The 12,869-nt window shown below is 35.4% G+C and overlaps 1 pseudogene; it reads right to left on the reverse strand.

Annotated features, from left to right (window-relative positions):
- LOC102118950 (probable C-mannosyltransferase DPY19L2) overlaps positions 1–12,869 on the reverse strand; it is a 70,566-nt pseudogene that overhangs the window by 41,126 nt on the left and 16,571 nt on the right.

Here is a 12,869-nt window from a genome sequence, read left to right on the forward strand (position 1 = left end):
TCGATATGTGAATTTCTACAAAGCCTGCATGCCTAAGACAGGTGGCCTGGGTAAAGAGTCAAATTGGTAGAACCAATAAAGAATAATAAAAAGACAAAAAAAGCATCATGTCATCCATTCAACAACTTAGTGGACAAATCTTTCTATATTTTCACCATAAAGGATGGGAGAATGCCTCCAACAAGGAGAAAATAGCAACTCCTTCCATTTTGTTCTCTTGTATTGTGGGTAGGAAACTACCTCCCCAACTTGTAACATTTCCAGACTTATCCTCTCAATATATAACATGTAAACATAACAGTTCATTTCTTCTGTCACCCAGCGTGGAGTGCAGTGGGGTGATCATGGCTCACTGTAACCATCCTGGGCTCAAGCAATCCTCCCACCTCAGCCTCCTGAGTAGTTGGGATCACAGGCTCACGCCACCATGCCCAACTAGTTTTTCTATTTTTTGTAGAGATGGGGTTTTGCCATGTTGCCCAGGCTGGTCTCAAACTCCTGGGCTGAAGCTCTCTGTCTGCGTTGGCCTCCCAAAGTGCTGTGATTACAGGCGTGAGCCACTGTGTGTGGCCCAGGGTTTATTTTTTAATGGAAGTACATCACAGACCAGCGAAAAAGAATATCGTCTGTCTCATATTAAGAGAATTTAGGAGTTGCACTACCTGCCTAATAACTTATTTTACTAGGAAACCATGGAAGTAACGTGAGCCATCCATCTGCATATTTGGGAAGAAGCCAAACAAAAATTAGGTAGTGGCTGAGTTCAAATTAGAAGGGGCTGGGAGACTGTAAGGAAAATGTTAAAAGGACAAAAGTAATAGAGTCTAAAGTTGGAAGCAGAAGGAAAGAGAGATAGATGATGGATAGATGCAGAGGAAAGAAAAGGAGAAAGCTGGAAAGAAACTACGAACTTGAGTTATTTTGAAGGGAAGGTTAACTAAAGCTAAAGAGAGAAACTCAAGACAAACAAATGTTAAAAAGCAAGGCTGTGTGGATACAGCAGGATGAAACATAAAGGAAGAGTGGCCTGGAAGTGAGTTGTGAAATACGTGTGCTGACTTCTTGAAAATGATTTCTAGTCTTTGCTAAGGACTATTTCCTTACATATCTATCTACCTTAGATAGTAGCTATTTTAAAGACAGTAGTTATTTATTAACTATAAATCATTAGCATTTTAAAGCATATTAACTGTGTTCAATTTATAGAAATCAAAAGTAGAATTTAAATAAACTACATTAAAAACATTGAATCTTACCCAAAAGTTGAGTTCAGATACTCCCAGTTTTTAAATTTTCTTTCTCTTTAGAATTATTGCCTAAAATGCACATAAGGGAAAATGAAACAATTCAATTAACATTTATATTTTGTATAAATTGTACATTTCAAAAATTACATAGCCACCCTGTTCCATCTCAGCTATCATCAGCCATTTTCCTCCATAACTGTTTATTTTTCAAATTTTGGACATGGCAATTTTCCTTAAGGTGAGAGTTAAGTCGTTTGTGTGTCAAAAAGCTGCCTCTTGAATCAAGTTATTTCCTCACGTAGATACCCTGGCCGTTTTCTGCAGGATAATTCCTCTACAAAGGTAAATGGTATATGAGCATATGACAGCATCCATGCAAGTCTGTATGTGAGTTATCCAGTAACATTAGTGAACTAAACTAACATGAAAATCCTTCCTCTCCAAACTGCCAAATAAAATATTTAAACATGTTTAAAAAACGTATACTCATGTGAAAGAGAAGGAAGTTGTGATGCTAGAAAAAAGGTGAATTTTTAAAAATACAATATTAATTAGCAGATAACAACCACCCCGGCAGTCTTTATAAAGGCCTGTAGATTAAAGTTACAACTATAGGCTTGTATTGTAAGGGGAGGGCAGCAGAAGAGGCCTTGGGTCTATGAAAGGTAAGAAGTTGGAATTGAGACTAATACATAAAGCTAGGGTCCTCAAAAACTATACCTGCAGTGCTATGGACTGAGAATTTGTGTCCACCTCAAATTCATAGACTGAATCTTTATAATCCCCCTTGTGATGGTGTTTGGAGGGTGGGTCTCTGGGAAGTAATTGAGTCATGAGGGTGAAACCCTCCTAAATGGGATTAGGGTGCCCGTATTACAAGAGACTAGAGAGTTGATGTCTCTCTCTACCGTGTGAGGACACAGCAAAAAGGCTTCTGTCTGCAAACTACCAAAAGGGCTTTCACCAAGAACCAAATCAGCTGGCACCTCGATTTTGAACTGCTCAGCCTCCAGAGCCGTGAGAAATAAATTCCTGTTGTTTAAGCCATCCTGTCTGTGGTACTTTTGTTATAACAGCCCAAACTGACTAAGACATACAGTGCCTAAGAATACTTCACCTACCATCTCTACAAGTTGATAGGTTATTTGTTTATTCCCAGGTTTGGGGTGAAAACAGTGCTCTCATGAGAAATTGAATTCTTGGACTTGCATATTATTTAGATTTGGATTCGAATTTTGTATCATTTAGTTGGTGTAGAAATTACCAAAGTGAGCCAGGATTACTAAACTTCCAATAGGAAAATATAAATGTATCAGATTATTCATTGCAACATTGTTTGTAAATGCAAAATTTAGGAAACAACCTAAATGCCAGACATAGAAGAGTGACTGAATGACAGTAAATCCACAGTAGAATACTAGGAAACCACCAGAAAGAATGAGGAAAATCTCTATGAACTGATATCCAGGATAGGTTGTTAAATGAAAAAAAAAGTACAAAAGATTATCTTTAATATAAGAAGAGGAGATGTAAAAAATATACATGTAACATTTATTAGTACTCAAAAAAGCCCAACTAAATGGCTCAACCAGAAAACTAATGAGATTTCTTACCTACAGGGAATAGGCAGTAACAGGGTGAAAAGTAAGGTGGAGAGAATGGGCTGGAAGGAATAATGGGGAATATTTTCTGGTATAATTTTATATATATATATATTTCTTCCTCATTGAAACATGGTAATGTTTCACCCAAAGTAACTAAAATCAATCAGAATGAAACTTCCCGTCCAAGTTTGTATAACAGGAACCACATTTACTTTCTCACCCTAAAAAACTAAAATACCAAGCAAAATAGATTATAGAGACAACTGTGAACAATGATATGCCAACAAATTAGATAATTTATAAGAAATAAATTTCTACAAACATACAACCTACCAAGAGTAACTTATGAAAACACAAAAAAACTCAACAGACCTATAAGAAGATTATTTAAATAAATAAATAAATAAATAAATAAATAAATAAATAATTTTCTCAACAAAGGAAAACCTCGAACCAGATGGCTTCACTGGAGAATTCTATGAAACATTTAAATAAGAATTTACACCAATCCTTCTCAAGCTCTTCCAAAAAACTGAAGAGAACACTTCTATACACATTGTATGAGGCCAGCATTACCCTGATACCAATCCAGAAAAACATACTACAAGAAAACTACAGGCCAGTATTTCTGATGCATATAGAAAAAAACCCAAATATTTCTATTAAAAATGAGCAAATGACTTAAATAAACATTTCCCCAAAGAATAAATACAGATGCCCAACAGGTATTTAAAATGATGTTCAACATCACTAATCATCAGGGAAATGTAAATCAAAACTACAATGAGATACCACCTCAAACCTGTTAGGATGGCCATTATAAAACAAAACAAACCAAAACAAAACCAGAAGTAACAAGTTTTGGCAAAAATGTAGAAAAATTGGAATGCTTATGCATTGTTGGTGGGAATATAAAATGGTGCAGCCAAAGGGCACATCAGGTAGTCTACATAGAAGAGTTTGCTTCAGAGTGCAGCAATATTAGCCATAAACTAACCAATACTTTTAATTCCAGCTAACAAATCTTAAAAGCAAGGCCCGAAAACATCAGCCTGTGTTCAAGCAATTTAACTGCATCACAGAAAAAAGCTCAAGAATATTTATAGGAATAAGAAAATATCCAGCAGCTAACAAGGTAAAATTCACAAAGCCTGGCATCCAAGTAAACATTGCCAAGCATGCAGACACTCAAGAAAACACAACCCCGATATGAGGAGAAGAAACAATTAATTGAAACTGACACAGATGACAGAATTAGCAGGTGGAGGCACTGAGGCAGTTACTATAACTGTATTACACATGGTGAAGAAGTGGTAACAGAGACAGAACATGTTAATTAGAGACACAAAATACTTCAAAGATCCAAAATGAACTTTTAGATATGAAAACTACAATGACTTGAATGAGAAACACACTGGATGTGATTAACAACAGGTTAGATACTGCAGAAAAGCAACCAGTGAACTCTTGAAGACACAGCAATAGTAACTCTCCAAAATTAAATAAAGAACAAAAATAAACATAGGCTCCATGAACCACTGAACAATTTCAAGCAGCCCAATATGCATGTAGTGAGAGTCCCTAAATGAAAGTGAGGTGGGGAGGCAGAAAAATATTTGAAGAAACAATGGCCAAAATTTTCCAAATTTGATAAAAATTATAAACCTAAAGATCTAAGAATTTCAATGAATCCTAAATACAAGAAACATAAAGAAAGCTATAGTAGGGCACATTATATAAACAAACTGCTCAAAATCAGTGGTAAAGAGAAAATCTTATCTCTAGCTGGGAACAGTTAGAAAAGTAACATATTATTTACAGACGAAAGCACAGGGATGTCAACAGATTTCATAAGAAAAAAATGCAAACAAGACAAGTCAAGCAGCATCTTTTAAATTCTTAAAGAAAATTGCTGTTAACCTGCAATTCTACATCCAGGAAACATACCTTTCAAAAATGAAGGCAAAATAAAGACTTCATGACCAGCTGATTTGCACTAAAAGAAAAGTTAAAGGAGGTCTTTCAGACAGCAGGAATACAGTAGGTCAATCTGGCTGTACACAAGTAAAAGGCAGCGAAAATGGTAACTACAGGGTAAATATATAACATTTAAAAAATTTCAAATACTTTTGAAAGGTAATTTACTGTTTAAACAAAAACAATAATTTATTGAGATTTCTATATCATATGTTTAAGTAAAATGTATGACAATAACATGAAATAAATTTAAAAATGCGCTTTATCAAAATATGTGGGATGCTGATAAAGCAGTGCTTGGAGAAAAGTTTATAGCACTAAACACCTGTGTTTTAAAAAAAGAAAAAAACAAGAAAGGTCTCAAGTCAATGACCTTGCTTTATAACTTAAAAAAAAAAAAAAAAAACCTAGAAAAGGCCGGGCGCGGTGGCTCACGCCTGTAATCCCAGCACTTTGGGAGGCCGAGGCGGGCAGATCACAAGGTCAGGAGATCGAGACCACGGTGAAACCCCGTCTCTACTAAAAATACAAAAAATTAGCCGGGCGCGGTTGTGGGCGCCTGTAGTCCCAGCTACTCGGGAGGCTGAGGCAGGAGAATGGCGTGAACCCGGGAGGCGGAGCTTGCAGTGAGCCGAGATCGCGCCACTGCACTCCAGCCTGGGCTGGGCGACAGAGCGAGACTCCGTCTCAAAAAAAAAAAAAAAAAAAAAAAAAAACCTAGAAAAAAAGGAGAGCAAAACCCAAAGTAAGCAGAAGAAATGAGGTAATAAAGATCAAGTAGAAATCAATGAAACAGAAAACAAAAACAGTAGAGCAAATCAATGAAACCAAAAGCTGGTTCCTTGAGAAAATTAATAAAATTGATATACCTCTAACCAGACTGATAAGAGAAAAAAAAAATAGAACACAAACATCTAATACCAGGAATGAAAGAGGAACTATCACTACAGATACTATAGATACATGAAAGAAAGAAAACATTATGCCTTTGTCTATAAATTTGACATCATAAATAAAATTTAAAAATTCCTTGAAAGATACAACCAAAGTTCACTCAAGAGGAAATGGATAACACGAATAGCCTTATATCTTATTAATGAAATGGAACTTGTAGTTAAAAAACATTCCTACAAAGAAAGTTCTAGATGGTTTCACTGGTAAATTCTACCAAATATTTAGGGAAGAAATCATGATTTTACACAAATTCTTCAGAAAACTGGAGAAGAAAGAACAACTTCATAACGCATTTTATGAGGCCAGCATTGCCATGTAACCAAAAAAGACAAAGATGTCATAAGAAAACTATGAACCAATTATTGTCATGAACTTAGGTGCAAAAATTATAAACACAATTTTAGAAAGCTATATCCAACAAAAAATAATACAGCATGACCAAAGTAAGGTCTATTCAAGGAATGCAAAGATGCTATAACATTTGAAAATCAACCTATACAATGCAGCACATTAACAAAACAGAAAAGAGAAACTATATGATTATATCATATCTTCAAAATTCATTTTTGACAAAACTCAGCAAACTGAACAGAAGGGAACTTCTTCAACCTGATAAACGGCTTCTCTGAAAAATCCTATAGCTAACACCATTACTTAAGGATGAAAGACTGAATAATTAAACAAAATTTATATTTCAAAATGAGCCATTTAAGACATTTAAAACTACTAAAATATGTGAAAGAATGACACAAATCAAAATTAGAAAAACTGAGAAATGAGCTGACAGAAATCAAAGAATTTGAAATAAAACAATAATTTCAGACATAAAAATTCAAGCAGAGGAAATATGAGGAAATGAACATAATAATAATGCCTTAAGAGGTATAAAAGGTGAAGAGAAGAAACTTTTAGAAATAAAAAAAGAAATAAGATAAAAAGTATTCAAAAGAGAGTGATACGTTTATAACGTATCAAAACTTGTAACACTTTTAACAGCAACCCTTTTGGACAGAAGTAAAACAAGTACTCAAGGCAAAAAATAAAAGAGACGGCCAGGTGCGGTGGCTCACACCTGTAATCCCAGCACTTTGGGAGGCAGAGGAGGGCCGATCATCTGAGGTCAGGAGTTCGAGACCAGCCTGGCCAACATGGTGAAACCCTGTCTCTACTAAAAATACAAAAATTAGCTGAGTGTGGTGGTGGGCGCCTGTAATCCCAGACACTCGGGAGGCTGAGGCAAGAGACTCGCTTGAACCCAGGAGCTGGAGGTTGCAGTGAGCCAAGATGGCACCATTGCACTCCAGCCTGGGCAACAAGAGCGAAACTCTGTCTCAAAAAAAAAAAAAAAAAAAAAAAAGAAAGAAAGAAAGAAAGAAAAAAGAAGTGAAAAAGAAAAGAAAGAAAAAGTAAAAACAAAAGAGACAAGAATTTTACATAGAGCCAACTTCACTTTCAAGTAAAAGGTGACAAAACAAACTGACAAACACATCAGAATTGAATGAATTCTCTTGTAGAACAAGACTAAAATAACCAAGGTAACTAGGAGATAACGACATAAAGACTGCTGATAAATAAATGTGTATTTGTTCACATAAAAACACAAAATAAGGTTTATAAGGCAGAAAGTACAGTATGCAATACTCTACGTTCTGACAATATAGATACAGAATTAGTAAAAAAAAAACAAAAACAAAAAAAAAACCAAAAAAAAAACGGGTTAAGAGAATGAGAGAAGGATATGCAAAAAAATCTTTATTTCTCATAATCATATGCATGGTGCAGTACAGCAATTCTCATGCATACACTTTGGGAGAAGGCAAATGGATATGTGATATTCTATCATCCATAGGCTTCTTGAGACCCAAGAGAAACAAAAATACAAATACAGGATAGAAGGAGTTAAGTAAAACCTCATATTCTTCAATTTGATTTGTAAATTCAGAACTTGTGAGCTAGTTTACCATAAATGCATGCACACACACACACACACACACACACACACATTTTCATGGTAGATTTTTAATGAGAGAGAGCCTGCACCCTATGATATTTCCTACCTCTGTCCACTAAGAAGGCCTAGAAACAATGACCTACTCAGTAGCAGTGAGTATCCTTGGGTCCCAGACTGCGGTCTTAAAACACCATTTCCCCGGTAAAGGCAAGGAGGGTGTCTTGCAGGAATGGCTTCCTCCAGGGTTTGGACAGGAGTCCACAAGAGAGACCTGGAAGAACTTGTCATACATGACACAAGTGTGCTATCAGACCACCAGGGTCGCGTCAGAGAACTCAGGAGAACCCTAAAGAGGCTTCCCTGGTCAACAAAGAAACAATCTGAGAATGAGTAAAGGTAATAATTTCAATTAACTTGAAATACATCAAAAATGTTTAAATCCCTATGTTCCTAATGAAACTTAAACACACACATACACAGCCCAAAGAGCCCACATTTGGAAGATGACAGGGAACCAGTTCATTATTTGTAAAACTTGCAAATAAAGACGTAAATCAACACTTACTTAACTTTTCCTAAATGAACTCTAGATGACGGATTAGAATGTGACCACTTTGCAATCCCTATTGAATTAACAGATCTGTCATAAGGCACTGAGGGCTAGTACCATAAAGAGAGACATTATGTGCCTTTTGATGGAAGAACAATACTATAGATTTGCCAAAGTGATCAAGCCTGAAGCAATCCAAGTTTCAGATCCAGTTTCTAATATATTAAGCTATACCATGAGACAAAGGAACATGCTTAGCTACACCACAAGAACTCAAAAAGCAAAATCTGGACCATGAAATCCTCCACATGTTCTATGACTCCAGTTCTTCAACAAATAAATTTCATGAGGATAAAACCAGGCAGATACGCAGGAAACTTGTAGCTAAAAAGAGAAACTTAAGTAACGAAACTATAAAGGAATGCTGGAAAGTTACTATCATAGCAATCAAGACAGCCATTATTGTTTTAGGGCAGTACAAGGGAGTGCTTTGGGACGGGTCACATGAAGGGCTTCTACACTCATTTAGAAAATTATAATTTTGATATAATGGTAGTTTAAGAATGTTTGCCACGTAATACATAACACAGTCAGCCCTCCACATCCATGGGTTCCAACTGCTGCAGATTCAACCAACAGCAGATAGAAAATATTTGAAATAATAATAATAATACAACAGTTTAAAAAGTACAAATGAAAATACAGTATACAACTATTTGCATAGTATTTACATTGCATTAGATGTTATAAGTAATCCAGAGATGATTTAAAGTGTATAGGAAGACGTGCATAGATTATATGCAAATAACACACCATTTTACATAAGAAACTTCAACATCTGCAGATTTTAGTATCCACAGGGGTTGGGGGTGTCCTGGAATCAATCCTTGCAGACACTGAGGGGAGACTGTACTCATCAGTATTAGCCAGCACTAAGTCAGCACACAAAACATTTGCTCTATGCAGTTTTTATCTGTACTACATTTCAAAATAAAAAAGTTTTCATTAAAAGAGGTAGATGAGCACACTATTAGGAGTTCTCTACTCTGTAATGGTGAAATAGTTTGGCAAAATGTTGGAAAGAAAGAGCATTTTCTGGGGGGAGAGAAAGAGGAGGGATTAACTACTATGAAGGAAAAAGGATATGGAAGGCAAAAATGTTAAAACATAAGGGCAATCCCAAAAGATTAAATCACTGCACCATACATGGAAAAGTGCTGTATTTTGGCATTACTGTAGTTGGTACCATTTCTGATCAGTGTGGAGATGGGAGGTAGAGGAGAATATTCTAGGTTCTGGCTTATAGATATCAGAAAGTTGGTATCATTTCTGATCAGTGTGGCGATGGGAGGTAGAGGAGAATATTCTAGGTTCTGGCTTATAGACATCAGAAATATGACTACAGTGTAATAGAACTGATTCACTAAACCACCCTTCCAAACACATATCCAAATGAGCGTCATTCCATGTAGTTCCTGTGAGCAGACTACACACTTATTCTAATTGTCTTGCTATTGCTCAAAGTAGTTTGGAACTACACTTTCTAAACTGCCTTCAGAAATAATTTAGTTATAGGTGCAAAATAATTGGTCTTATGACTTTACTGTCACACCATCGTTTGAGCAAGATCTGTATTTCCCAGCCCAATTACACAAAATATTCACAAAATTTTGGTCATTTCCAAAAATCGAATCCACTCTGGAAAGGCAAAGATTTGCCACCAGTGAAGACATTCTAAAGAATGTGCCGTATCTGTGAAGGAAACTCAGAGGAGTTCCAAAAATGTTTTGGGCAGTGGCAGTGTCACTGCAATGAGTACTTAACCTCCTCAAGTGACTTAAGAGAAAGAAGTCATATTTATCATAAAATGGGATATGTTTAAAGTATGTATAAAGTCTTATTACTTTATAATAATTTTCCAATATTTACTTGGGCACTGTCTTAAAAAGAAAAACTTCATACTGTAATATTTTTCAAGGATAAGACAGGTTTGCTTGGGAAGAACTGTGTCATGTTGAATGATAATCAGGAAAGGGTCTATTTATTCTGTTATAACTGTTTTAGACAGGAAAACATGCTATTTGGTAGGTTAAAAAAACCAACTTTATGAACTAAACACCCACATCATTAACAAAGATGAAGAATAAAAAGAAGGTAAGTACATTAAATTTCCAAACATCAAAATGAAACTAATGATAACTGAAATCTGAAAAAAAAGTGGAAAAAATACATTTTATGGTTATTACATTTATTGGCATAATGCATACTTTGTAGGTATATAGCCATTTCTAATGCAAATTTATTTGCATAAAGATGAATGACTCTTGGCCAAATGATAATAGACTTTCAAGTCACTGCTAGATTCTAAGTATTAAAATTCAAGACTATAAACTCTATCTGGCAGAATTTAACTTTTTCTCCATCTGCTGCTTGGAACAATGAAAAATAAGTCTATGATTTCTATTGTTTTATCAATGGAGTAACATAACAAGAAAGATTTAGTTGTAAATACCAGTTTTATTAATCTTATTTTTGTTAGACTTCTGGACTTCTATTATTTATGAAGCTTTACTAACTTTTTATGTTTTTAAGGAAGCTATGTTTGGGACCTAAGCCAAAAACAAAATTGCAAGAATATAAAATTTCAGTTAGAGTGTCATTCAGGCAAAATGCTAAAAATCTCATGTCAGAGAAAGAAAAGGAAGTTTTAAAGTAGTAATAATAATAAATAAAACATAAAAATAAAGTTTTAGAGAGCAAAACACATACACAGTCTACCTGAAAGTATAATCTATTATAATACGACATCTATAATATACATTTCCAGTTTTCCTTCTGGGTATCACCAATAGCATATGTATTAAATGTTACCAAAGAGGAGGTACCCTATAAAACAGAATCACTTCGATTTTATAAACTCTGAGGACCTATCTTAATATTTGACTTATATATATTAAAAATGTTACCATGTTCACATAAATGATCTACTGAAATTTGCTTGGTTTAATGCATCCCACAACATACATGGGAAATAATGACGCTATCTGAAATAATATAAAAAAGCAAAAGTGATAAAAAGTATAGAAAACTAACACTTTACTATTCACAGGCAAAGTAAATATAAGAGGAGGGCTACATTTCTAATAATGGTAAGCAAAGGAATTTGAACCAACCTTCCTTCCCACTAAGAACCAGAATGGCTAGGAAAAATATAAATATATAAATATTTTTAAAATATGTATGAAAGCCATAGATTATTAACAAAGCAAATGAGGAATTAAAAAGATAGATGGCAATCTATAGCGATGAGCATGACGTTTTGGGCCACTTTTCTCCCAGAGGTATCTGCCAATTTCAACAGAGGCAGATGCCTGCCAGCTGAGAGGCAGTTGGGAGACCAGCAAGCTGAGCAGGCATTTCAGCAGATTCAGCAGTCAGAGTGCACCAAGAATGGTGCTTTAGTTTGGAGTTTCAAAAGGCCATACTATAATAGTGAACCAGAAATCAAGCAGCCCTCAGAAAGACTGAAACCCATCTATGGATCATCTCAATCTGATTGCATGAAGGTGGTTCAAGATTTATTAGTGCTTTTTACTTGCCTCTCCAATTTTTCATGTATAATGTCCAGCACCAAATCAAAAATAACCCAGAATAGATGGAGATAAGACACTATCGCTAACACAATAGAAATAGATCCACAAAAGATTTAGATCAGGGACCAGCACATTTGCTATATAAAAGGCCAGATAATAAATATGTTACGCTTTGTTGGTCACATACAGTCTCTTGTATATTCTTTTTCTATTTTTGTTCTATAACCCTTTAAATATATAAAAACTATTCTTAGCTTGGAGATCACTCAAACATTTGTCTGGCATAATCAGATATGTCTTTAGTTTTGCTTCAAATGTTCAAGGAAATAACTGATAGGATTGAAAATTCCAGGAGAGCACAGAAGTCATTAAAAAAAAAAAAAATTGGGCCAGGCATGGTGGCTCACGCCTATAATCCCAGCACTTTGGGAGGCCAAGATAGGAGGACTGCTTGAGCCCAGGAGTTCAAGAGCAGCCTGAGCAAAATGTTGATACCTCATCTCTACAAAAAACTAAAAAATTACCCAGGTGTGGTGGCACAATAAACTAATTTTAACCTTAATCTATAAAAAACACAATTAAGAATAAAATCTTAACGTACTCCCAGAAAATAACAAAGAACATTGAATTATCCCTCTGTAAGCATGAAATGCACACATACAAACAAAACTATATACATTAGTAAAGAAAAATAACAGCCTAGTATATATCCAGAGAACGGCTAGAAAATCATTACAGCAATACCAAACTTACCCAATAGCTTCTTCTTTTTCTTTGTTTTGTTTTTGAAACTGAGTCTGGCTCTGTCACCCAGGCTGGAGTGCAGTGGCGTGATCTTGGTTCACTGCAACCTCTGCCTCCTCCGAGGTTCAAGCAATTCTCTGCCTCAGCCTTCCAAGTAGCTGAGATTACAGGCGCCCAGGGTTTCACCATCTTGGCCAGGCTGGTCTTGAACTCCTGACCTCGTGATCCACCCGCCTCAGCCTCCCAAAG

Source organism: Macaca fascicularis, chromosome 3, assembly GCF_037993035.2.
Source record: "Macaca fascicularis isolate 582-1 chromosome 3, T2T-MFA8v1.1".
NCBI lineage: Eukaryota > Metazoa > Chordata > Mammalia > Primates > Cercopithecidae > Macaca > Macaca fascicularis.